Here is a 26,192-nt window from a genome sequence, read left to right as displayed (position 1 = left end):
CTCCCCTTCTCAATCGCAGCTTTTCGTCCGCCCTCTGTAATTACTGTATGTAGCCTGCCAACTGGTTACTTAGGAGAAGTACCGACTGGTCAGTAATAGTGTGGGGCGTGGACTGGAGCTGCTCCGGGTCAGAAGACAGGACATGCAATGTGCTCAGCTGCCATAAGCACCCAAAAACCTCCCTGAACACGATAACCATAATCATTTTGTGCTATCATGTACGATGATAAAAGTGAACTCCTTCTTCAGTGTCATCATTAACGCACACATTTGGCAATTACTATGGCCCAAATTGTGTGAATGGGCTGTCAGGGATTCTTTTTGACCATTGTTTCATCTGTATTTATCATCTATTTTCCCCAGCTTACTTTTTTGTACAGTTTGCACGTGGATCTATTTCCATCTGGAGCCCGCTGTGTATCGTGCTACTTATGAATGTTCTATTGATCCAGTATTGTGTGCTTTGTGTTCTATTCTTATGTATAGACTAGTAGAGAGTGTTATATTAATCTATACTACTATTATAAAGAGAGAACGGAAACCTTTCGGCAAGGTAAACTCGGGAACCACAGCGCCAATCCACACACCCAATACATTGTTGTAATCCTCAGGGTGTGTAGATGGACATAGGCTGCATAAAATAAAAATTAAACGTAAATTAAAAAATTAAACTTTAAAAACAAAGTAGTCCCCTAAAAGTAGCACCGGCCGCAACGTAGTGCTGGCCGCGATCTAGCGATGTTCGCAACGTGCGTGATGACGACAGGCGGGGAGGAGCAGTGCGAGCAGCGAGGAGTGGCGGTGAAGTCCGGAGTGCGGGGAAGAGTGGCAGCTCAGGTAAGGCAAAGGCGGGAGGCGGGAGAGGCGCGAGGCGGTCTGGGCAATGTTGGGGCGGGCGGGGTAAGGCAAAGGCAAAGGTGAGGTGGGAGGCGGGAGGCTGTAAATCACTATTAGGACATGCCACACACACCAGGGCATGTCCAACGTTATACTTACAATGTACCCTGCCCTTGGGCCTACCAGAGGGGGCTGGCAAGTGTGTGCACTTGCCCAGTTAGCATGGCGGTACCAGACTGCACACAGGCTCTGCAATGGCAGGCCTTAGACACACTTTTACAGGCTGCTTCTGTTGGTGGCACAACCAGTGCTGCAAACTCACTAGTAGCATTTGGATTATCAGCTCTGGGCACTCCTGGTGCACTGTACTAGGGTCTGACAGGTAAACCAAACCAGCCAATCATGGATTCACTAATTAATATATTATTTTATTATAGGGAGAGCATATGCATTATAGCACTGATCGGCAGTGGTACAGTGCCCAGATTCATAAAACTAACAAAAACAGGTTAGACAAAATACAGGAGGAAAGCAATAAGTTCAGGGATGACCCTGCAAAAAGGGCCAAGTCCAACACAACCCCCTTCAAGCCAAAACGCAGGGTAGACCAATCACTACCTTGGTGGGATTCCCTGCTTTGGGCAATAGAACATGGACCTGGCCCGCAACAGCAGGGGCATATTCCAGTTCTACGCCAATCTGAACCCATTTCAATCCCTCTGTCCATACTCTTAGGGCTCACCATGCTAAACCATGTGGAACCCTTCTCTTCCTCTGTGGACACCATCTGTGCGGCACCTAACCTTAGCTTGCTCACAGGTGTATCCCAGCAGACAGACAGCTTGCCACAGTGGCCACTGACCGTAGTTAGTGATGAGACCCAGGCCTTATGCCTCTCAGGGCTCTCAAACCTCTGTGGCGTCCGAGAATGGGGGACAGTACACTCAGGTGCTTGGCACCCTATGTCCACTCTCCCTCCTGCCAGGTCAGGTATGACATCCTGACACTGACCTACCAGCCCAAGGCCTGTACCCGGTGGCTGGACCAGAGACTGGGGTGGCCTCTCCCACACCTGGTCCTCCTCCCTGGGGCTCTATACCCTCCCACTTGGAGTGGTTCCCCCTTCCAGAACCAACACAACAGGTCAGACAAAATACAGGAGGAAGGCAAAATCTTCAGGGCTGACCCTTCAAAAAGGGCAAAGTCCAACAGCCACCCTGGTACATCTCTCTGAATAGCACTACAAGCAGGTTGTGTGATTAACACATGATAACTATTTTTTAGATGTTGCAGTAATTGGGGTGATAATAATGGCATCAATTTGCAAACTAATACTTAATTTGCTATTAAAAACATCCAAGAAATGTCCAGAATATGTGTAGCCTTCTGGCCAAATTCTTTGAGAATTGTGCTCTCAAGTGCACCATTTGTTCCAATGCTTAAAATAAATTATTTGGCATAGGACCTTGTGATTCCTCCTAGGCAACATAGACCTGCCTGCACACTCACTTTCTAAAAGCCCTTCTATATGTGGTTCAAGTAAGGGATGTTTTTTCCTGGCTGTATTCCTGGTTCTGTTAATCCAAAGCGTATGCAGTTCCTATCAAAGAACATTTAACAGAAAAAGTGGTTGGTGGTCAACCGAGAAATCAGATTGGGGATCAAATTGCTCTGGAGCAATAGCCCTCACACACCCAGATGGGCACCATGCTTCATCTTAGGGGAGCTCCCTGCTGGGCCAGCACTGCAATGCCTCTGTGGGCCCCTCAAGGGGACTCTTTACTGGAGATCTTTATATTTTGCGGATGGTTAGTATGAGTGGCGGTACCCTGTGTGTGATTAAGTTTAGATTAGTGTAATGTGAATATAAAAATAACTAAGAGGTACCCTGGCATATTATAATGTGGGCCCTTTTGATATGATAGAAACAATGAGTGGCTGGCTGGGGATCTAATTGTCCATTCCAGCTCAACGAGTTGTGAAAAAGTAGTTTGACATGTTTCTTGCCAATTTACAGTCACTATCTATCTTGTTAGTTCACCAGGACCAAAGACCTAATCTACTGCTGATTGTGGTAATGACGGTACATATTTGTATAAACACCCAATCGTAGTCACAAGTGAATATAGTATATTTTAGTAATAAAAAAAGAACCCAACTGTGGTAAGGTGGTGGCCCCATCGGGTAGTGGCAGAGGGCATTCTCCTTTGTTGGCTAAAAGGGATTCTGGTTTAAGATTTGCGAGGACCTCCCCCTGTCTCTGCCACCTCAGAGGTCATTTGTGTATTTCTTTGGTAAGCTGGACACAGATTTTAGATTTTTTTAAATTGAATTGCCTGTTACAAATGGCAATGGTCCGGTATTGCGATCATCACAGATAGCAAAACATACAGAATGTGTGAAAATCATGAGCATTGGTATGCACAATGTTTAACATCCTCATATTTAGTCATTTGTGAATCACAGAAAAATATTCTTTGCACATTGCGCGGGTAAACCTTTGGAAGCTGCATCATTGCCTTTCTGTGAATTTGAACAAAATAGCATATCTCAGTGCAGACTATCATCTTCAAGATGGTGCCTTGCTTTCACGCATCTTTTATCCTCATTTCAACCCTTTTGTAGAATTGTTGAAAGCTCAGATTTGTTCAGTCGTTACTAGTACTTACAAGTAATTCACTTCCTTGCTTGAAATTGCATCCACTGAAGCAGAACCACAGATCATCATTAATGTGTTCAGAAACCCAACAAGATCATCTGAGAAATACTATGTCGCCTACTCTCAGTATATTCATATGCTGGGAAATATGTTTGTAGCATTCATGTAGGGTAGTTTGCCCCGCTTACAAACCACACTTAGCAGAAAATAACTTCATGATTTGCATTAATGATTGTGATCAGTAATTGGATGGCCAATGCTCACTTTGAGAATGGACATTTGCATTTTGCGTCTGTAAATTCGATTATTTTCATATTCATTTTTAGATAATAATAAACTAAGTTGACTGTAAATTATGCAACGCTTTGCTAGTGGCATTATTTCTGAAATTGTCTTCATATTTTTTTCTGATGTATCTTCAGTAAGTAGGCAGAAACATTGCTTGCAAGGTTACCCAACAGCAGGGAACTATTTGTTATATTTCCAGTTGCGTGGTGCTTGCACCAAGGCTTAGGCTACTTCACATGACCGAGGCCCAAACAAGGTCCATTCCATTAGTCCTTGCTCTAATATGCTTGCAATTCTAGACATTTATGTATTTTTTCCATTATTTATATATGTTTTCTGTTTTAATCCCTTGTCTGCTGAAACGTTTCTACCCCATTGCTGAGTACTTTTATTGATATTGTCACAACTTGCTCCCTGCATTCTCGTGTCCGCCACCAGGGGGCTGAACTGTGGGACTATCCAGTGTTCTAATAAGCTTCCAGGCCTTCCCCTTTATGTACATACTGACTTCGAGCCATGTGGACTCTACTTGTATATGGCCATCAATTTCCCAATCCATGCCGGGTTTTGTGGAAACCAGCCTGCTCATGCTTGAAGCCAGCCTGTCCATGCCTGAAAATCCATTACCTAGAATTCCCTGCTCACTGCTCCATCTCCACCCCTGCAGGCCAAGCATCAGTGGAGGAATTAAGCTCACCTGTGGCTGGCTGTTGCTAACCTGCTCACGCCTAATGCATGTGATTACTGTGAGCTCTTCAGTCCAAGGTTGGTCATTGTAACTCTGTACCGATGAGACCAACCCTTATTTCCTGAGGTTTTGATATCCTTGTTTCCAGTGTTCCCTGAGCTTTAGCTATTCCTTGTTCCTGAGCTCTTGATGTTTTCCTTGTTCTTGAATTAGTACTGCCTGCAGTGGTACCTTGACTCCTGAGCCTTAGCATCCCTTGTTCCTGAGCTGCAGACGTTTCCCTTGTTCCTGAACTAGCACTGCCTACAGTGCTACCTTGCCTCCCAAACTTTGACATTCCTTGTTCCTGAGCTGCAGCTGATTCCCTTGTTCCTGAACTAGCACTGCCTGCAGTGCTACCTGGAATCCTGAACCTTTGCTCAATTCTAGTTCCTACTCCAGCACTGACTTCAGTGCTACTTTGTTTTCTTGATTCCTGAACCAGCACTAATGTACTATACCCTTGTATACTCCCCTTCTGTATATCACTTTCCAGTCCCTGCTTTTCTTCCCATTTCCTTGGTTCCAGTTTCTAGATCAGTGTCTTAATATTCCTGCTGTCTCGCTTCTGTTACCTTGTATGTTTGTTACTTTCTTTCTGCCAAATGTGCACTGTGACTTCCTTCCTTTCCTGTTAAGCACTCTCTCTTGCTATCTCCTTGTCTATTGTGGCTGTGTATTTATTTCAACATCCTTTCTGTTACTGCCTTGCATGCTCCTGTTTGGTCACAGCTGACAACCTAGGTCGTGTTACTTGTTCACTGTCAGGATTGTCTTTGAGTTACATTTATAACATCACCCTAGGTATAAGCTCCACATACCCTGCCTGTGCATGCATATCATATATGTGGGTATTTGCAGTCAATAACTGTAACAGCAATTGTGGGTGAGGACCTTACTGAGCTTTAGTCTTACCATGTGGAGCTCTGGAGTGCTTTACCCCCACACTCCCTTTATTGTTAGCGTTGTTTCATATGTATGTCTTGTACATTTTTTCTGGGTGTAGTAATTCTGAATGCTAAATCATTTCATGAGTGCCTGTCCTTTCTGAGTTTTAACCATCTTGTTCCTTTGTGCAGGCTTCCCCTTTGGACAACTTTTCTCCTCTGACTTCCTGTATGATCCTGGGCAGTGCTGTACTCCTTGTTCTGTGTACGTTTTCTACACAGTCGCCAGTCCTTGCCCAAGTCTCTGACTGTGTTCCAGACATAGTACTGGACAGTCCCATAAATCTTAGGGTACTTTGCGCTCATACCTTCATGACCTTCCTTCCACATTAGGTACCTACTCAAAATGTGCTGCCTTTTATTTCAGCATCCAGATATCCTAAAGGTTCTCAGGGTTTGAGGATTTCCCTGGATGATACAGAGAAAATTGCCAAAAAAGGTACTTTTGGAGAAAAATTTGAAAAAAATGCTGTACAAGAAATTTGTAGTTTTTTATATAAATGGCATCAACTAAAGTTTTGTTGTGCTAGGATCACTATCCTCCCAGATTTCAGTAACAAGTCGTATAAAAATACAATACCACAGTTGGTGGAAACAGATATAAAACCTATAGGTGATCGTGTAAAGCTGTGCATTTCTGAACAATAGACAAAATGTGAAATGTATTAAAGGGTCATTGGTGAAGATCCTTCATGTTTTTATCCGTAAACTAATTGCTGAAATAAAAAACTAATGAAAGTAAGTAGGCCTAAACAGCCAATATGACAAAGTTTTCATCTATACACTTTTGTCATGTTGGCCAATTTAGAAAAGCAGCATACCGTTACATCTGACTTCTGAAAATGAGTATAGATCAGTTTGTAGTTTCTTAAAAAAACACAGTACCTAGAGCCAGCAACTGATCTGCAGCTTATATTGATTTACCAATCAGACAGCAAGTCATATGGGAAAATATAATGAATGAAAATGGGTATGAAGAAACTCTATGTATTTCTGAAATTTACACAAGATACTGAGTTTAGGAGCGGTGGTTATTTGTACACTTTCGAATTTGGGGTTACCCATACTATCATGTGATTTAGAGGAAATTGTGTAAAAGTTCTTCTTTCTTGCTCACTGGCTTAAATTTGGAAGCTAAAATGCACAAAATCTAGTTGGTAATAACAAAGGTTCTAATGTTCTGTACTCCCACACAGCTCCTGGTAAAATCTATGCCCCACTCGTGTGGCTGGGCTTGCAGCCAAGACAAAAAAAGACCAAAGCCTAACCTGGAAACATCATATTTCTCCCAGCAATATCAAGACTTTGTTTACGATGTTGGTAGCTGCAGAATTTGCTTTCTAATTTAGGCGACTCCCAGGGAAAACATACCAGACCTAGACATTTCTGAAAACTAGATAACCAGCGGAGTCCAAGGTGTAACTTGTGAATCCCATAATGGTTTTTTTACCCAGGAGGCCATGCAAACGTCAAACTATGGCTAAAAACACATATTTTCCTCATATTGTTGAAAGAAAGATAGAGAATCTGGGGGATCTACAAATTTCCTACAACCCAGTGTTGCCACATTTTGCCCTGATAAAAGCAGTCCCGCCACCTGTGTTGCTAGGGATAGCAACAGTGACACAAGACACCGCAAACTAATTGAAAAAAAAAAACCTTTTTTGCAATATGTGTAGCTGAGGTGTTTGAAATCTGGCACAGCCACCACCTAGGAAAACTTACCAAGCCTAGACATTTCTGAAAAGTGGACATCCAGGGGACTACAGAATGATGTGACTTGGGTGGGTCTCACAATGTTTTTTTTATGCAGAAACTCTTGCAAACCTCAAACTTGGCTAAAAACTCATTTCCTATAATAATAATAATAACAGTATTTGTAAAGCGCGAACAATTACCTGAGGGTGTCAAGGCGCTGAGGGCCGTCGGGAAGATTAAGCAAGCTATTACCCAGAGTCACATGGGGCTGGGCTAACTTGCCGCCGGTGATCGAACCGTGAGCCCCCGTGTCCCTGAGTCAGCCGCCCTGGCCGCAGCGCCACACCTCTTCCAATACTGAGCATTCTCACACTTGTCACATTCAAAACTATACCCAACTTGTGTGGGTGTTCCCAGACCCTACAACAGGAAAGGGCCAATACACAACATGGACCGTTCAAATGTTTCCACTGAAAACCAACCCTATTGTTACAATGTGCATAGCTTTGGAATTTGGGCCTGGGTGCAGCTCCCACCCAGGGAAACCTACCAAAATCAGTAATTTCTAAATACTAGTCACTGAAATGAGTATAAGGTGGTTTGTCTTGCATGGATCGCATAATGTTTTTTATCCTCAAATTTTGTCTAAAGCAACTCTTTTATCACATTTCTGTAAGGAAAAGTTCCAGAATGTGTGACAAGTTTCCTACCATCCACCAAAACCTACACATGTCCCGATAAAAAAAACACTTCTGTGGGGGATCCCTTCATCCCCAACAGGAACAGCCCCAAAGCGATGTTTGCAGTGTGGGAAGCTGTGGAGTTTGGGCTTGGTCTCAGCTGTAACCCAGGGAACCTAACCAGATTCAGACATTTCTGAAAACTTGACATCTTGGAGAGTCACGGGTGGTCTGGCTTATGTTTTTCACACAACATGTTTTTTACCAAAATGTCTTGCAAACTTCAAACATCTGCTGAAAAAAGAGAGTTCTGGAATCTGTAGTTACCCACACATTTCCTATCACCCAGTGTTCTAGGACTTTATCTGATAAAATGGTGTGGGTGGGTATACTGCCCGGGACAGGAAATGAACACACCTGGGACTACACAAAGACCTGACATGCTTTACAAGGTCCTTGTTTTGATCTGTGATTAGAGATGGTGTTGCAATAAGAAATATGTTCCATGACCTGAAAACACATGAAGAACATAGGTTTCTTGTGATGTACTCATGTAGTGGTCCATAGATGAACAATTATTCAACAACCAACAATTCAAGTAATTCAAACCCGATAAAAGACAAAAGGGTCCACCTGTAGACTTTCATACATATTTGCAGCTTAATAGTTGTGCGCAGGACTCATTCAATCACACAGTGATTGAAACACTAGTTCAGTGGTGTGTATCATACAAAAGACAATACAAAAAGTGGGGATTTGTATAATTTTCACAATTTTGAGTCCCGAAGATTTAGGCAAAAATTGGTCGCAATTGCACACAATGGTTGATGGCATTTTGGCCCATAGTGGATTTCGCTACCGAAATGCCCACAAACTTTACCTCAACAGCTGCAATGCAGCAAGAAGGTCACACTTGGGTATTCGCATCACAGAGGCAAAAAAACTCCACCAGGCAACTATACAAGATCCTGAAGGAGTTTACGAATCCTAAAGTTCAGAATGTCTCTCGTCTGTAACAAAGGAGCAAGTATGCTCTCTTTTAAGCCAGGTAAAATCGGGGTCACCGCTGGATTCAATACCGCCAGCTGTTATGGCAACCCTTAGCCCGGTGCTGGCAGGTGCGCTCTCCACAATATATAATATCGCTTTGGTGACGGCTATCTTCCCGAATAAGTGGAAAATAGCACGTTTAAAGCCACTGCTAAAAAAGCAAAAGAAGGAGTTGCAAAACTACAGACCAATCTCGCTTCTCCTCTGCTGCTCAAAGATCCTGGAAACCTTAGTAAACTAACAATTATCCCTCTATCTGGAACAAAATAACCTCCTGGATCCCTCACAGTCCGGCTTCCGTGCATCACATAGCACGGAGACCGCACTGTTGGAGGTGAGGGACACCATAAGGTTGACTCTGGATAGAGGAACCGCAGTGATCCTAGTCCTCCTTGATTTGTCAGCGGCATTTGATACCATCCCGCATAAGCAGCTGCTGGACAGATTAGGGGGGATTGGGGTGAAGGGTAGGGCACTTAAGTGGATAGAAAGCTTCCTAACGGTCCACACACAGAGCATCCAGTTAGACACTTTTGTATCACAAACCACAGAGTTGGACAGGGGGGTCCCGCAAGGGTTCGTCCTGAGTCCTACCCTGTTTAATGCATACATGACCCCTCTGGCTGATTTCATCAGAGGCTATGGCTTTGCAACCATCTCTTATGCGGATGATACGCAACTAATCATCCCCATTGATGAGGACATTATGGCAACTCAATTAAAATTTAGGAGCTGCATGTCCAGCGTCGCTAGTTGGATGAGGACATTTTTTTTACAACTTAATTCCTCCAAAACAGAGATTCTACTGTTTAGGAAGGCTAAAACCATCTGGTCTCCGGAATGGTGGCCCCTAGGAGCTGGGCCAAGAATCTGGGCGTAAGAATAGACGATAAATTGTCTATGGAGGAGCAGGTCAAGACTGTGGCCGAGACCTGTTTTGGCACCATGAGGATGCTTAGGATGGTTTTCCCCTGGGTTCCCTTATCAGCAAGAAAAATCCTTACCCAGTCACTCCTGGTGAGTCGGCTGGACTACGGTAATTCACTGTTGGTGGGGGCAACTGAGGATCTCCTATTAAGGCTCCAGGTGGTGCAGAACACGGCAGCCCGTCTTGCCCTTAACAAACCAGCACGGACGCCTTCTGCTCCCTTGCTGAATCAGCTACATTGGCTCCCGGTTAAGAAGCGAGCCATTTTCCAGATGCTTTGTGTGGCTTTTAGCTCATTACAAGGTAGGGGCCTGGCGTATTTCAAAAACAAAATTAGTTGGTATCAGCCTGTGCGACAACTAAGATCTGGTAATGCTAACTTTCTATGCGCTCACAGAATACACAAGGCAAAGATGGGTGGCAAAGCCTTTTCCCATCTGGCAGCCAGTCATTGGAACAAACTACCTAGGAACATCAGAGCCTGTAACAACATCATCTTGTTCAAGAAACTTCTAAAGACATGGCTCTTTTAGTAGCATTCGCCCAGTTTGACCTCTTCCTCGAAGCGCCGAGAGATCCCTTTGGGGATGATTCGCTGCGCTATATAAATCCACAAGTAAAGTAAAGTAAAGGGTCATCATCAGGACAACAACATATTCATTGATGCAAGATCTGTTGGTCTAAAAGTAGAAAAAGAAAACTCAAAGTAAGTTATTGATGTATTGATTAAAAAGAGGAGGAATTGTAATGGTAGTGGTTTACTCACTGAATTGAAGCAAAGAGATCAAACTGAAAAAATAAGATAAGATTCGATTCCCTGTTCAGAGGGCCACTAGACAAGCAGGAGTTACGGGGCCCAACCATGGGTGTTGAGGACTTTTACTACTGATGTCTCAGGTCTCAACCTATCATGGATCTTAGGCAACTGAACCAAGTACCCCTTGGGCACTTGAATCTCAGTGGTAGCACAGGTCGAGCAGTCCCAGGCTTCTTGGGGGATCTAAACACAGATGGGTAAACAGTAGTAGTAAGTCAAATACTTCAAGTCAAGTCTAGTCAGGAATAACTTTTTTGATGTTTAGAGAACCATAAAAAGATACAAAATATATAAAATTCACAATACAAATTTAAAAACACTTCATAAAACTGCAGCAATATCATGTTAAGCTTATGCAGAAGGTCAGTTTGAGCAACAAACTGTTACCCTATTAATCTTTGTAAAGATTTACTCATAATGCTTTTAAATCCCAATAGGGCCTATTATTTAATTAGCTACTGCAATGCCAGTTTCAGCAGTAGCCAGTGACTGTAAAACGTTTAAACCCTCGATATACGAACAAGGATGAATATTTCTTAAAAGAGGCAGCATGAATCTAATTCCTTCTGATTTATACAATGTGCATAATAATACAAAGTGCATAGTGCTTGGCTGGAGGAGTTATCACATGGACATAGCGTGAGCCTGGCTGACCACCCGCCATGGCGTAGGAAAGCTAGCAAAAAGTGCACAGTACATAAACGGAAACTTGTTAGATAAAATCAAAACTGGGACTTAGCAGAGAAAGTTAAATAAAACTTTGGAGGGGCAGGAAACATTGGGGCTCTCCCGAATCACCTTGTTATTTACAAATATGCCTATTACCCCTGGTACGGTATGCATCTTTGATAATAATTTTGGCATTTGGGGGAATTTTTTCAGAGTTTAAAAAAAAAAAAATTGAAGACCTATCTCATGATAATTTTTCCTCAGATAATGAAACCAGAGGATCTTTAAAACATTGTCGGGTTTTAAACAGTCTTTGATAACATCACATGAAAACATTAAGTCACCTGAAACCCAAATCTTGGCCCGTATGAACAAGGGGGCACTACCTATTCAGACTTCTATGAATTCTAAACCCAATTTTGTGTGGTAGAATAGGGTAGGAGCACTTTTCGGTAGCATCAATAATCTTTTAATAAATTTGTTTTCAATTACTACAAGCTGTTGGTTTTTATTATAGCCCCAAACCCCACTCTGTACGTGGCAATAGAGAGACATTTGGCTCTATAAAGGGTGATTAGTTTCTTCACAGGCTTGTGCCTCAGTTTATAGGCAAAGTGAAATAGTGCATCCACCACCCTACTTGTCTGCTGTGCTCTCAGAGTTAGAAGTGGTTCCCATTTCATCTGGTTGTTGAATAAATTACCCAGCTATTAGAAAATATTAATCTTTTTATTTTATTTCCCTACACTGAATGCCCAGTCAAATACTTGCTCATATAATAAAAGGAGTATTTATACATCAACAGAACGTAAAATGCGGCATTCACAAACCATACACACAGTCCCTGAGGTCAAGGCTCTAGTTTTTAACAGGCAGGTTACAGGGTCCAACTTCTCTATAGTGGTAGTAGTTATTCCTCATTCACTATAGGGAACATTCAGGTTAAGCTCCACTAATTGTGCGGCTCTCAGGAGTCAGACTCTGACTCTAATTGAAGTCAAAACTTTTCCATCAGAGAAGCGCTATACGACCATGAATTTCCACTGGGTTTGTCTAGCCCGTAAATCAGTCTTACCTACACTAGGGAGACCTACACATCTGGAGTCTCCAAGAGCACCCCTCCATGGGAACTGAAGCTACAGCGCCTACATCTGTTAAATTATTCAAACACTGCCCCGCAGGGATAGAGGTCAAGTGTCCTTGAGTTACTCACATGTGGTCCTGTGGAGGCAGCAATAAGGTGTCCACAGTAGCTCACATGCAGTCCTTTGGAGGCAGCTTCCAGGTGTCCTTGATGTTCATCCCCACAGTTGGGGGTACGGCTGCTCCTGTTGCTGGTTCTAAGTCAGGCCTGGGTTTGCATGGGTCACCACTGCAGCCTCTTTGTCTTGACGATGACCTTGGCCAGACTAAGCTCCTTACCTTTTATCTCTGGCCTCACCTGACCTACATGGTCACTGTCCTCGCTCTGCACACAGGCCACAGACCGATCAGCCCAACAGCAATGTTCTTGGTGGCCCCACCAGATATACGGGGTCCCTGACTTCACTTTACACAGTGGTTGCGGCCCAATCAGCACAGGAGCATTCTTCATGGCGAACCCACCTTGCACATGTGATCACCAACTTCACTCAGCACATGGACTAAAACCCGATCAGTGCCAAAAATGTTCTCCTTACACCTAACTTCAGAGATCCAATTGTCAAGGTCTCCCAGTGGACCTTGCTCCCTCCAGCGCTCTTCTCTCCCTTACAAGGTATTCTGGTCTTTGCAAGCAAGCAGGCACTGGTTATGTTATGTTATGTTATGTTATGTTATGTTATGTTATGTTATGTTATGTTATGTTATGTTATGTTATGTTATGTTATGTTATGTTATAAAGGATTTGTAAAGCTCATGTACACCTGTTGGTTTCATGGCGCTGGTTTAGGATTAGCCACGTCCAATTGAGAGATTATTCAAAGGCCTGCACAAACAGCCATGTTTTGAGAGTTATCCTGAAGCTCAGTAGGTCAGTGCATGATCGAATCTCCAAGGGAAAGATATTCCACAATCTTGGGGCCAGAGAGGCAAACCTGCACCTCTCTGACGCTTTAGCTTAAAGGTGGGGGTGGTCAGGAGCGAGAGGTGAGCTGATCGGAGGCTGCATGAGGGAGTGTGCCTTAATATCAAATTGTCTATAAATTTAAAGCTATGTCCGTGAAGAGATTTGAAGATCAAACAGCCTGTTTTAAAGGCGCATCGTTGAGGGATGGGAAGCCAGTGTAGTTTCCTTAAGAGAAGGGAGGCAGATTGCCACCTACGTTGCTGAAGAATCAGTCGGGCCGCTTGATTCTGAACCATCTGCAGCCGCTTGGTGATTTAGAGTTTGCATAGTCCAGGTGCGACAGCACGGTGGCTATCACAACCTGTATCAGAGCTCCTTGTGTGAGTAATCGGCTGATCTTCCTGATCTTTCGCAGTTGAAAGAAACAGGTCAAGATCACTGAGTGAGAGGTCCTTATTTAGGGTGACACCAAGGGCTTTGGCAGAGGAGGGGGGAGTGGGTGGAGATTCGATCTCCGTAGGCAAATATTGTGGGCCCCAGAACTTGGGTCTGTCCCCTGTCAGGACTAACTCCATCTTGCCTGGATCTAAATTTTAGGTGGTTATGGTCCATACAGTGGCAGATGTACAACATGGTGGCCTGAAATTCGGAGACTGATTTTGATGAATTGTTAATGGTAAACATCAGTTGTAGGTCGCCGGCAAAATTGAAGGTGGTCACATTCCTTTCCTTCAGAGATTGAATCAGGGGGAAAAGGTAAGGGTTGAACAGGTGGGTGGATAGTAAGGAGCCTTGCAGGACCCCACATCTCGTTCCGTGATTAGGAGCCGTGAACTGGGCTGTTGCACAGCCTGGGAACGGTCTTCAAGGAAGGTGCTGACCCAGCTAAAGGCTGTGCCCTAGATGCCGGCCGGCCTGACACGATCCACCAGTATATCATGGTCTCCTGTGTCAAAGGTGGCAGAGAGATCCAATAGCACCAGGGCCTGAGGGGATCCTCTGACAGATTTATCTCATAGAGTATCCAGGGAAGTCATGATCGCTCCTTTGAAGGCTTTGGGAATGCGACCCTGAGAGACGGATTCGTTCAGAAGGGTGAGGGCTGAGCTTGGGAGGACCTAGAGGGCATCTTTTAGGACATGTGGTGGGCAGCAGTCCATGTGGGCTCTGGATTTTACTTTGGACAGGAGGTCCTGGAAGACCTGGACACTAATGGGTGGAAAATATTCAAGCATAAAGTGGTTACAGAGTGTGGCAGAAGGAATCTCATTAGGGGGCTGTTTAGGAATACTAGCTTTAATAGTGGAGATCTTCTCCATGAAATAATTATTCAAGGCATCGCAAAGTGCCTGAGTTGGAGTGGCCTTGGGTAAGATTCAGTCTGGGTTGGACACTTCATTGATAGTTGAAAAGATTTCCTTGGAACTCTTGTTGGAGTTTAGGATCCTGGAGGAGAAGTGAGCGGCTTTGGTGGTAAAAATGTCCTTTATATATTCTTTCCGAGCTGCCAGGCTCCAGGGGCAAGTGGTCTGGGATGCCATGGGTGATGTTGTCTCACCTATCTGAGAGACTGGCAGACCTTATCCTCCAGTCCTGGTCCAAGACAGAGGTCTTGCAAAGCTTTTCCTCCCAGCACAGCCCAATTGGTTGCTTGACAGTTAACAATTTTTGTGGCCTTGAGCTCCCCTTCCAGTAGGCCATTTCCAGACTACAAATGTGATTTAGCATCTGAGGGCCATATTAATTAAATTGTAATGCAGTGCAGCAAGTCATCTTGCTTCACTGTGTTACAGGGAAAAGGCATGAATGTGCTGTATTTCTCACAATGCGGCACATTCTTGTCTTTTTCCAGGGCTGGCGCACAATGTGCTGCCTAGCACCAACTAAGGCACTCTTGAACCATGATACAAGGGTGCCTGCATTGTTAGCAGGACTGGTTTTGTGAAGGAAAAAAATAATCCCCTGAAGTATTTTCCTTTTCTATGTCTGCTGCACAATGCAGCATAGAAAAAGGCAAAAATTAGGAGAAATGAAAATATTTCGCCTCGTTGCATCTTCCCTGGGAAGGCATAGCATTTTCGCAGATTCCCTGTTATACGAGTAATGGTAAATCTATTAATGCATCAAAAACCATGCCTTTTTCATGGGAACACTCTCCCACCACCCATGGAATGCCTCTCTTGGGCAGAGTAATGCAATGTAGCGATTTTTCTTGCCTTGCGTTACTCTGGGTTTATCAAGCCACCCAGCTCCATGCAAGGTGGCCTTGCATGGCTTGAAATCTAGAATAAACTCCCTTTGGGGTATTCAGTAAGCATTCCAAACGTGCACTCACACCACAGGTTCCACTCAAAGCACACCGGGTCAGTTGTTCAGTTGCCGAAAAGTCAAATATAAATGCAATATTAAACAAGCATCTGTAAATGCATTAGGTTTCGCCTATGTGAATAATATATGTTTTATTGTCAGTTGTAGCTTGCTGAGTCTATGTAGAATATAGGCTACAGAAAGTTTGTTAAAGTATTATGACTTGCTTATGTACAAAATGGCAAAATATTGTGCTGTTACTAGTAGTATTACAAAGTGGGAGATTGGGTAAAAGGTGAAGGACAAGAAAAACAAGTCAGGTCCCCGGGCCGGCAGCCAATCACAGCGCGGCCCGGGAAATGACTTCACGGGTTATTGGGTTGAATTTGTGGACCTTTTAGAACTCGCACGAAACAATCGTGTTCTGTGCTAGTAACACATGCTGGCTCACAGGTGGCCTCGCACAGTAATATCAACTTTTAACTTAGCATTGCCTACCAGAAGCACTCCGACTATTATGTGCACTTCTCGTTTAAGACTTGTGTTTTTTGAATGCACTGTAATGAGGACATGGGGGTAGGGCTATGGCGCACATGAAGTGCAGGGCACCATCAATCCCTCACTCCGTCTGTAATCAGCCATCCTGTCTCCCTTCAAGTACATAATACCTGGCCCGAACACTGCAAAACGACCATACAACATAACGAGGTTGGCTTGGGTAGAAAAACACCATTAATACACTTCGTAGTGGTGGTGACAACAAAACATGCCATGGTGCGTTTTTGCAAAGACCCCCCACGCCATCGCAAGACCATCAGTTTACAGAACTCTTTAAAGTTTCCTGTATCTTCCTGGGTCAAAGGAATTGTGCGCTTCTGCGGCCGGGGTGTTTTAGGTATAATTTAGTTCACCCTGACGCTAATTAGATCCTTCCCCAAGCCGCATAATTCCAGTGGCACGGATCATACCAGAAACGAGTTTCGGCATTGAGGGCAATGTCCTATCGAACACGCACAACCCTTGAGGTATTCGTACACCTCAGGACCAGGAATGAACTCGCGCACTGAGTGTAATAAAAATGTGGGCTCTATAATGAGAACTTAAACAATCTCAGGCTGAAACACTGACCCAATTTACCAGAGTCCCGCCGGCTGTGCAGAGGGGTGTGCACTGGCCGTGCACCTCCGGGGCTCCAAACCCTGTGGGATACATTTAGGACTTCATTTCCACGGAGCACTACGGTATATACGTCCGTCAACCGACCTAAATTATTTTAATGACGACAATGGCTTGCGCTGCCTTGCAAAATGCTTTAAATAGCAGACGCGACTATTACCAGGTTTAATTATACGCATGGGAACTTGCAGGTTTAATTGGCGCGCAAACCGTTTGTAGACTCGAACTGCAACAATAAAATCGCACGGCGATTTTGGGTCGTGAAACTAGGTATACATAATCTTCGGGCCAGCATCAGTTACCCAACCCTCTTCTCAGGGTAGACTCGGAGGGCGGATTGTCATTCTTATAGTGCTCACAAAATTCAGTGTCTGCCCAAGTTGTCTTTATTCACGCACTGTGTCTAATTCTTCCAGGCAGCCTTTAAAATAACTGCAGCAGCCTGCTGACCCGGTACCAATGCACCCGATGCTCCGATGGTAGCGTCTCCCCTCTAGAGAGCAGCGCTGGCCTCTCTTCAGTCACGTGGTGCACCTAAAGCCGTTGGGCGCCGGACCCTGCAGAGCGCCCACTGATACACCGTCACGTGCAGAGAAGTGCACCACTGGGGTAATTGGACTGTTCTATCTCCTGGGAGCCACGACCCACGCCACTGGCCTTTTCTGACTGTTTACAAAGGCGAAACCGTTTAGTAAATTTATCCGATTTAAAACAAGGTCGGGAAGGGTGGCAACCAAAACAATAACCAGTCAGGTCCCGGCGCGGCCCGGGAATGATGTCACGGGGGTGTCCCGGGCCGGCAGCCAATCACAGCGCGGCCCAGGACAAAGGGGCAGGGCTTAAAAAAGTCAGAGAAACGCCCCCAAATCGCGTTTTCAGGGGAAAGCGTGATTGACAGCCTCTGTCTCCCAATGGCTAGCCTCCATTTATGGAGCTAGCCAATGGGAAACAGAGGCGGTCCGAACATCCATACTGTTGACAAAAGTTTTCGATCTGGGAGGGGCACTGCGTGCCCTTACCAGGTCGAAACCTAAAAACATATACCTAGTTTTATTAGGTTAGTTCAAGGCGGTATATATATATATAAGCACCTTTTCTCAATAAAAATAAGACATAGTTATACACATTGTCTGCTTCCATTTGAAGTGCCCTCTCTTCTGTCCTGTTGTTCCTATAGGAAGCAGTCTGTCACAACAGGAGTGGCTCCATTCCTATATAGACCAAGGGTGATTTAAGCACACACCAGTGGAACTTAACATGAGTCTGCCTGTAGGCCTCACTCCAGTGATTCAGGTAAAAAAGGCCTGGTCACTATTGATCACTAAACAGTATATTGCCATCAGTGAGCAAATGCAGCTTAACTCCTGGCGGAGCAGTAGCTTTTCACACCTATGAAGGTAGCACTTTGGGTCCAAAAAGACTGTAATCTATGAGACATGCCTATGTCAAGGTGCACACACACGATCGAACACGGATCGAACACAACAAAAATAAGCTGCAGGGGCACACACATCATTACAGATGGGTCACTACGTTCAGGCATACACATCCATCAATCAACAAGTGAGAGACTTTTCTGTCCCAACAGATGCCCCCTCCAAATCAGAACACTCAGAACTAACTCCTAACCTGGAAAGTTTGTGTGATCAGATTGGTAAAAAAGCAGGAAAGCCCATGCACATTCCTGTGGCTCATTCAGTCTCAGTGCTCTGCTGAAAAGTGTAACCCTTGCAAAGAAATAGACCATCTCAATAACTTGAAATGCTCTCCCTTCATAGACATCAACCAGTTCAGTGTTGTATGATCCATTTTTACCACAAATGTAGTGCCAAACAAATATGGACAGAACTTATGCAAGGTCTACATTATGGCTACGCACTCTTTGTCAATAGCCACCCAGTTCTGTCCTTTGGGTAGTTTGCACCTCTTTAAGTCTGTTCCCAGTAATAATCATTTAGGAGCTAGAATGGCTCTTGAGAAACTGTCCATTGGATGCTCTGACCTATTCTTGTGCTGGACCTGGGGTCCTTTTTGCTTCATAGAATGTCCCATCCATGCATGGGCCCTCCACTGCCCCTGTGTCAGGGTTCCAGGGCCACACCACACAATGGCAGGACCTTCTGGTAGCTCACTATCAATTCACTAGACATTTCCAGACAATTCTCAGAGTTCTCTTGTGCTGAGACATTCATTTGCAGGATTTCACCATGTCATATAACTACAGGTACTATAACTGAAACAGATCTAGTCCAGTTACTCAGTGACTAACCTTCATTTTATGCCTTTGAAGGATACAACCATCTTCATAGTTTCTGCAAACATTTATTTTAGGTGTGCTAAATAGCTTTCAAGCGTACCACACCAGTAAGTGCAGACCTATTACCTGATCTCAATGAACTCTCTTTCACATACAGAAAAGTCCCCCCAAACAGGATGTATGAAATTATTTCAGAAATCTTAAAGTGGTAGCTCACCTCCATCACATTGACAATGGGATGAGTATGAGAGGACACAGTGGCCATGGTACATGGATGTTTAAACACTGAGGTAAGAACAGCTATATTCCTGGTGCAGAACAGGTTTAATGAAGAGATAATTGGCAGCTGAGAAAGAACACCGGGACCTCCTTGATCATAGGGACTCAAGTCCAAACCTGGGAGAAAAACTGTGCTTATAAGAACAGTGAAAGAGATGGAAGACCTGACTCTTTGTCAATTTTTTAAGGCCACCGAGAGACTTGAGCCTAATGACTTACTTGCTTCCCTCCAGACCTTTCTCAGTGAAATCACCGGCAATTGCTTTGACCCTCCCTTAAAGTTCCAGAGGGCTCACATAATTTATAATCTGTATTCCGTGGGAAACTGGACACCATGAATCAAGTGATAGATTGCTTTATCTGACAAGAACAGGCACATTCATGATTGTAGTGGCATGACAGTAAAACTGCTATGTAAACTACAAGGACATAGGATATTTGTGATGGCCAACTTCTAAGAAATGGAGATGGAAAGGAAAATATTTCTGATGATGCAACTCAATCTACGGAAGTGTGTTCTATGGTGAGGCTTACTGAAGCCAGTCACAATGCTTGTGACCATGGATAGGAAAAATAGAGAATTCTATGAACAGAAGGACCTGGAACAGATCTTGGGCAATATAAATAACCTCCTTCATGAACATCCCACACAGTTCATGAAAGGCTTTTCCCACAATGGATAAAACAGATCGTCCTCCACATCTTCAAAGCAAATCACAACATGACCTCATAGAGTCGGTCACAAAGAGATGAGCAGAAAGAGACAGTCACCTCACCCAGAAAGCAGAACAAGTCTAAGCCTTCCATTAAATTCTGACCTTCTTTCCAATGGACTTCCTCCTGACACATCTCTCTGTCAGTGTCAACAGTCACCCAGTACACTGATCTTGATTAAAGAGGACCTAGACAATGGCTGAATAACTAATTTCTAAGACTAAATATTCTGGCCAATGATTTTACACCACTATGCACCCGAGTTTCACTGGCTCTTTCCCATAAACCACAGTGAAGAGCACCCCAATGTATACAAAAGGCTCATCTGACTGTAGGTTGGCTCTAAAGAAAGAACACCTGATCCCTCACTGGCTTTATTACTCTTTTGGTTACATACACTCATGCCCAGTTGACACGCAGACTCGAGAGTCTTATTTGTAACTGAGGGCATGCAAGACAATAGAGATGAGTGCATTAAGCGCACCTGTTTGATGAACATTAATATAAACAATTGTAAAATTTGATGTGCTGGAAGCAGCAACCAGTCACATCTAGTGTGTAATCTTCATAGACAAAAGAAATGCAATGCTCTACCTCGTATGGATGCCCACTCCGCTTATTTTTGTTTAATGCCTAGATGGCATTTAACCAAGTCGAAAGGGGGTACATCTTCTGCAAATTTCTAGAGCTAGAATTGACAAAAATGTATAAACTGGATAAAAAGAATATGTGAAGAATTATTGACATAAATAGGCTGTGAAGCCATCCTCTCAAACACCTTCCCAATAAGTAGCAACATGAGGAAGTGTGGTCCCCTCTCCATGTTGAACTTCCTGCTTGTATGCGAGCCATTTGCATGGGCAGTCATGCTCAGAAACCTTTGAGGATTAATACAGCAATAGGTCCATCCAAGATCAACTGTATGTGGTCAATATTCTCCTTACAATCAAAGAACCTCAAACATCCGTGCCTAATCTTATTGCCATCAAAAGTTTGGGGAACCCAATGTACCCTTGGAGGCTTGGGCGACAATATCAACGGTAAAAGAGGCCTAAAGGGATTTAATTTTATGATAGTCTCAAGTTATTCAAACTAAATCAGGAAGTTAGTCCTAATGGAACAAACACCAAAGTGTCATTAGACAACAATAAACACAAAGAAGAAATCTTAACATAAGAAACACGGGGAGACCTAGTAATTTGAGAAAATATATCTTATTTTATATATTTTTTGTTGAAAGAATGGAGTACATGTAAATAATAATATTCAGCACAAAGTCATAGAGAGAAGCAAAAATCAAATTGTCCTAACAAATCAATTGAAAGCAATAAGTTGCTTATAATTGATTTGGAATAGATGTATAGTCATGTATTGTTAGGACAATTTGATTTTTGCTTCACTCCATGACTTTGTGCTGAATGTTTTTATCTAATGACACTTTGGCGTTTGTTCCATTAGAACTAACTCCCTGATTTAGCTTTGAATATCTTGAGACTATCGTAAAATTAAATCGCTTGTAGGCCACTTTTACCATTTATAATCTTATTACCATCATTCACTCCTCCTTTTCCCATTTACCAGATTAAATGGGACAAAAGTGAAGCTCTTCTAATCTCAAAGGGATCAAACATGTCCAGTGCAGAAGCATCTGACTTCCAATGGAAACCGTCATTTATAATCTAACTAGGTGTCCTGGTTAATAAGGATTCAAAACACAAGCTCAGGGACATTCTATATCCCTCAACACATAAAGACTTTGTAAGGTAGACAACTGTTGTTATGGGGAAAGGCCCAAGTCATAAATAATGATAGTTGTTTCAAGGTACAATTACCTGCTGGATATATTGCCCTAACCGATCCCCGTCAAATTGCTGAGATATAAAACTTTTGAGATAAATGAACTTGGAAATGGAACAAGTGGGTCAGCAGCTCCCATGCTTACACAAGTATACCGTATAGGGAATGTGTGTTTTGAGTCTGCACTTTTAGAACCAGTTAGCTTTGATTTCCTCTTCATGTGTCCTTCTCAATCAGTTTTCTAGATAGGGGAGTGCAAAATTTGTATAAAATGTTGTCATGTAGGTACACTAAATAAAGCATAATTATGAAAAATGCAAATCCGTCATTTTGCTATATTTTAGTGAAGAATGCATACTTGTGTCAATTTTGGTGCACTGTCACATTTTTATGAAAACATTCCAAACAACCACCATTTGCTTTCTGTAGTTCCTATGCAATGAGGTTATGTTTTACTCTAAATTAAGATTTTATTACCATACCTACTTTTGCCAACGCCCTGCTGCACATGCCTGATCAAAAGGATGATGGATTTAAACCAGAACATTTGACTAGGGGTGAATGTATTATTTATTCAGCTTTCCGTCCATCAATTTATTTGCGTAGCACTTTTCACCCGATGTGGGATGGGTATGCCCAGACGTGGGTCCCTTGCTCTGAAGGACTGGGTTCTTAAAGACCCAGCGGTGCCAGGGCACAACACCTGAAACCTTCGTGGGTAACCTGCTCCGGCGTACGAATCACAGAGACACGGGACACTTCCTTCGACGTCAAAGATTCAAGGTTTATTTGCTGCAGGGAACACAGAAGTCACAACAAGTACACCACGTGCAACTTGGGGAGACTGCTTCAAATTGGTTATGTGGATCGCTCCTTTTATACAGTTTTTACCCATAGGACAACATGATACACAAAAGTTTACAACCCGGTTCCCACCATTATCCCCCAGAGGGGTCGCTTTGGTCACTTTGAAACACATAAGGTCCGGAACATAAGTGCGGAAACATTTGGTGGTTCCCAACTGTAAAAACCCATCTTCCCAACATTAGTGCATTCCAATCGGCAGTAAAACAGATCGAAATAGGAACAAGGACAGGTGCAGAGGAAGACGGAGACAGTGGGGAGATCGGAAAGGGTGTAAAAGGGGAGGTATCGGGAAACACGAGATACAGGCATCAAAGGGACGTGCCTAATGAGATGCACGGCTGAGACAATAAGTCCGTGCGGCAAGATGAGCCTCGAGCAGCGCCATCTGCTTTACAGTAGCATCCCCCTCGTCATAAAGACACTTACAAAGGACATGTGTCTTCCGCAAATATCTTGGGAGTCCCAGGGTCGCGAAGCGGACAACGTCCGTTCGCTGGCTACTTGAGGGCAAGAGACAAAATGGATGCCGTATCTAAGATGGAACCCGTGGGTACAGATGAAAAACCCACATAACAAACGAACGGTTTAAGTTAGCACAGCGAAACTGCGCACACTTACTAAACTCGTCATTTGCGGTTCATAGATACCAGACTCGACCATATTCGTGCGAGTCGAAAACACCACTTACAATTGTCACGGAACCTCAGCTCACTGTGCCACTGGATTCAAGCTAGCCTGGCTGATTAAGGGTAAAACCCAGAACCCGGTCCCAGGATGCTTGTTTCCATTCCAGGGAGGGCCTGGCTTGGCAGTTGGTCTGGACTTTTCCCAAGAGGCACAGGGTCAAGAATGATTTACATATGGCTGGGTCTACACTGGGGTGGCATGGTGAGTAAAAGAACAATGGATTTAACCCATATCTCTTGACTGGGAGTGAATGTCTGATTTATTCAGCATTCCGTCCATCATTTGTTTGCATAGCACTTTCCACCCTATGTGGTATGGGTATGCCCAGACGTGGGTCCCTTGCTTGAATGGTGTGGGGTTGACTGCAAGCCAAGGACCCAGGTGCACCCACCCCTGCCACAACAGCAACCCACCCCAATAATACATTTTCTTAACAGGTTTTTAATCTAGCTGGACTCTTACAAGAATATCTGCACAAAGAACCAAGGCAGAGCTGCCAAATTGTGAATGCACATCCACCCACTTCAGTTACTTAGTATATTTTGGCGCTCTCCAAGCATTAAGCCTCCCCCTGCCTTACGGAGATCAAACTGACTCTCCAAGGAGACAAAATCCCCTTTGAAGTATCCAAATATATTACATAAATGCCGAGGCACATCAAATGTCAGTCCAAGTCTGTAGAGTAGAAATTAACCATCTTCATGAAAAAAGGAAGTCCACAAGATGATCTTTATTTCTTTCTATGTGTCCTTTATTTCTTGCCAGAATCTGTTACATAAGCAACAGGGAGCCGGCACGTGTTTCGTCCAAAAGGACTTTCTGAAGGCTGCAAACAACTATGGCTATACATTAAAACCAACACAGTGGAAATCAAAATACAGGAATGATCGTTATTGTGTAACGGAAACACAAATGTAGTTGTTTGTAGAATTCTATAAACAGCATAAAACCTTTAAAACATAGGTTGGACATGGGTTGGACATGGTTGGGCGGACGTTTGTCATACTATCACACAATATACAGCCGAGCACGTATTTAGAAAATATATGTTTACTGTCCGCGTCTGGGTTTTTTGGAGATTAGAATATACTGTTTCTTATTCACTGGGTGTCTTGGAATTATATTAATGTCTACTCCAACTTAGCGTTTCTAAATTAGTGATTGTGACACTATTCACTAACCAATCTCACAACATCTTTCATAGTATGTCTCTTATAACAGATACGCTTCAGTAAGCCAATTATAATGAGAGCTCCCACGGTGTCTCTTGCCTCACATAAGGGACCTAGATTATATGGTAATTGTTTACCTTCGAAATAGTCCTTCTTAATTGTCTTTACCTTTACGTTAAAAAGCGTGAAGATGTCATATTACGGTCACGTGGGTCGTTTGCGAGAGCCGGAACTGGGAGAATCAATGATTTCTGTAAGCCACGCTGGCTTGCCTTAAGGTAAATCACAAGATTAGAGTCTGTTAAAGAAAGGGAAATGCATATACCGAGATATATAGAGATAATTTGTTTTCTTCTCGGTTGTCCTCCACTTTTAGAAATAGAAAAAATGCTGAGCCCCGCTTACAAGTCTCAACTGTGAGATCCGGATTCTTTAAATAACCAGACTCCCCCGCAAAAGGTATACAACTACGATAGGGTGATAGAATCAGACTTACGCTTTGCTAAGAGATTATGACCTAATTCTGATTTTATTTGTTAATTCGAGAATCGTGAAAAAGTAAAAAGAAAATGTTTCCTGCACTGAGGTGTAGGAATGGTATGAAACTCCCGTAAATAGAGGAATCAGGCATGTTGCTTTATAGTTTACCTAGGGTCGATATATTATCTGACAGTTTAATAGATGTAGAATCTCGAGGTCATGACCAGGGACAGATAAAATTATCCTGTGTATTTTTGATATTTGCTTAAGATCCACATTATTAATGGAGTGATTTGCGAGCGAATAAGCTTGAATTGATCTGGTATTATTTATACACCAGAAAACTTACATTGAGTATATATGTTCCCTTAGAATCAGTGGTAAATACCATGGAATTGATGACAGTTGATCGCATACACTTAAGACCATTTGAAAGATTTGTGCAGTCTAAAACATAGAGTGCATTTGAATATAGCTATAGGACATAAATGGAGCACAGTGGTTGCTTTGGGGTTTTTAACTTATACTCCAGATATAGTATTTAATTCCTTTCATTTATCATTTGCTAGATACTATTATTGATTTCACAGTCACTTCTTTAGCTGTCTTTCACAAATCTCTCCTTTGGGTGATTTTGACACTATTCTATCTTCACATGTATATATAAATTGTGGACTGCTCTTCCGAGAAATGTTTATACATTTAATGTAAATATCCGTGTATAGATTTTGTGTCAATAGAAGATTTATGAGTTAAAAGTTAATAGTGATGTATATATAAACAGAATGTATTTGCATATTATAGGTGTCCTGACTTTACCCCAGTCCTGATGAGGCCCAAGATATGTCGGGCTGAAACGCGTCAACCTTTTGAATTGGAGAAGCTCCATATAAATTTAAAACATTATAAATAAGTGTGAGAGAACTACCAATTAGAAAAGGACTTATACATTTTGTCCAACTATGCACTCCCCTGTAATCAGAGAGGGTGATCTCTAAACAGAATGGTGTGAATACTTAGGTTTAGCATCTGTATTAATAAGTAGGGAAATAAGGGATTTAAAAATATTCCTCACCCGCTATAGTATTTGTATTTAGCGAGGTGTATAT

Source organism: Lissotriton vulgaris, chromosome 1_1 (assembly GCF_964263255.1).
Source record: "Lissotriton vulgaris chromosome 1_1, aLisVul1.2, whole genome shotgun sequence".
Lineage (NCBI taxonomy): Eukaryota > Metazoa > Chordata > Amphibia > Caudata > Salamandridae > Lissotriton > Lissotriton vulgaris.
This window is presented reverse-complemented; position numbering follows the sequence as displayed.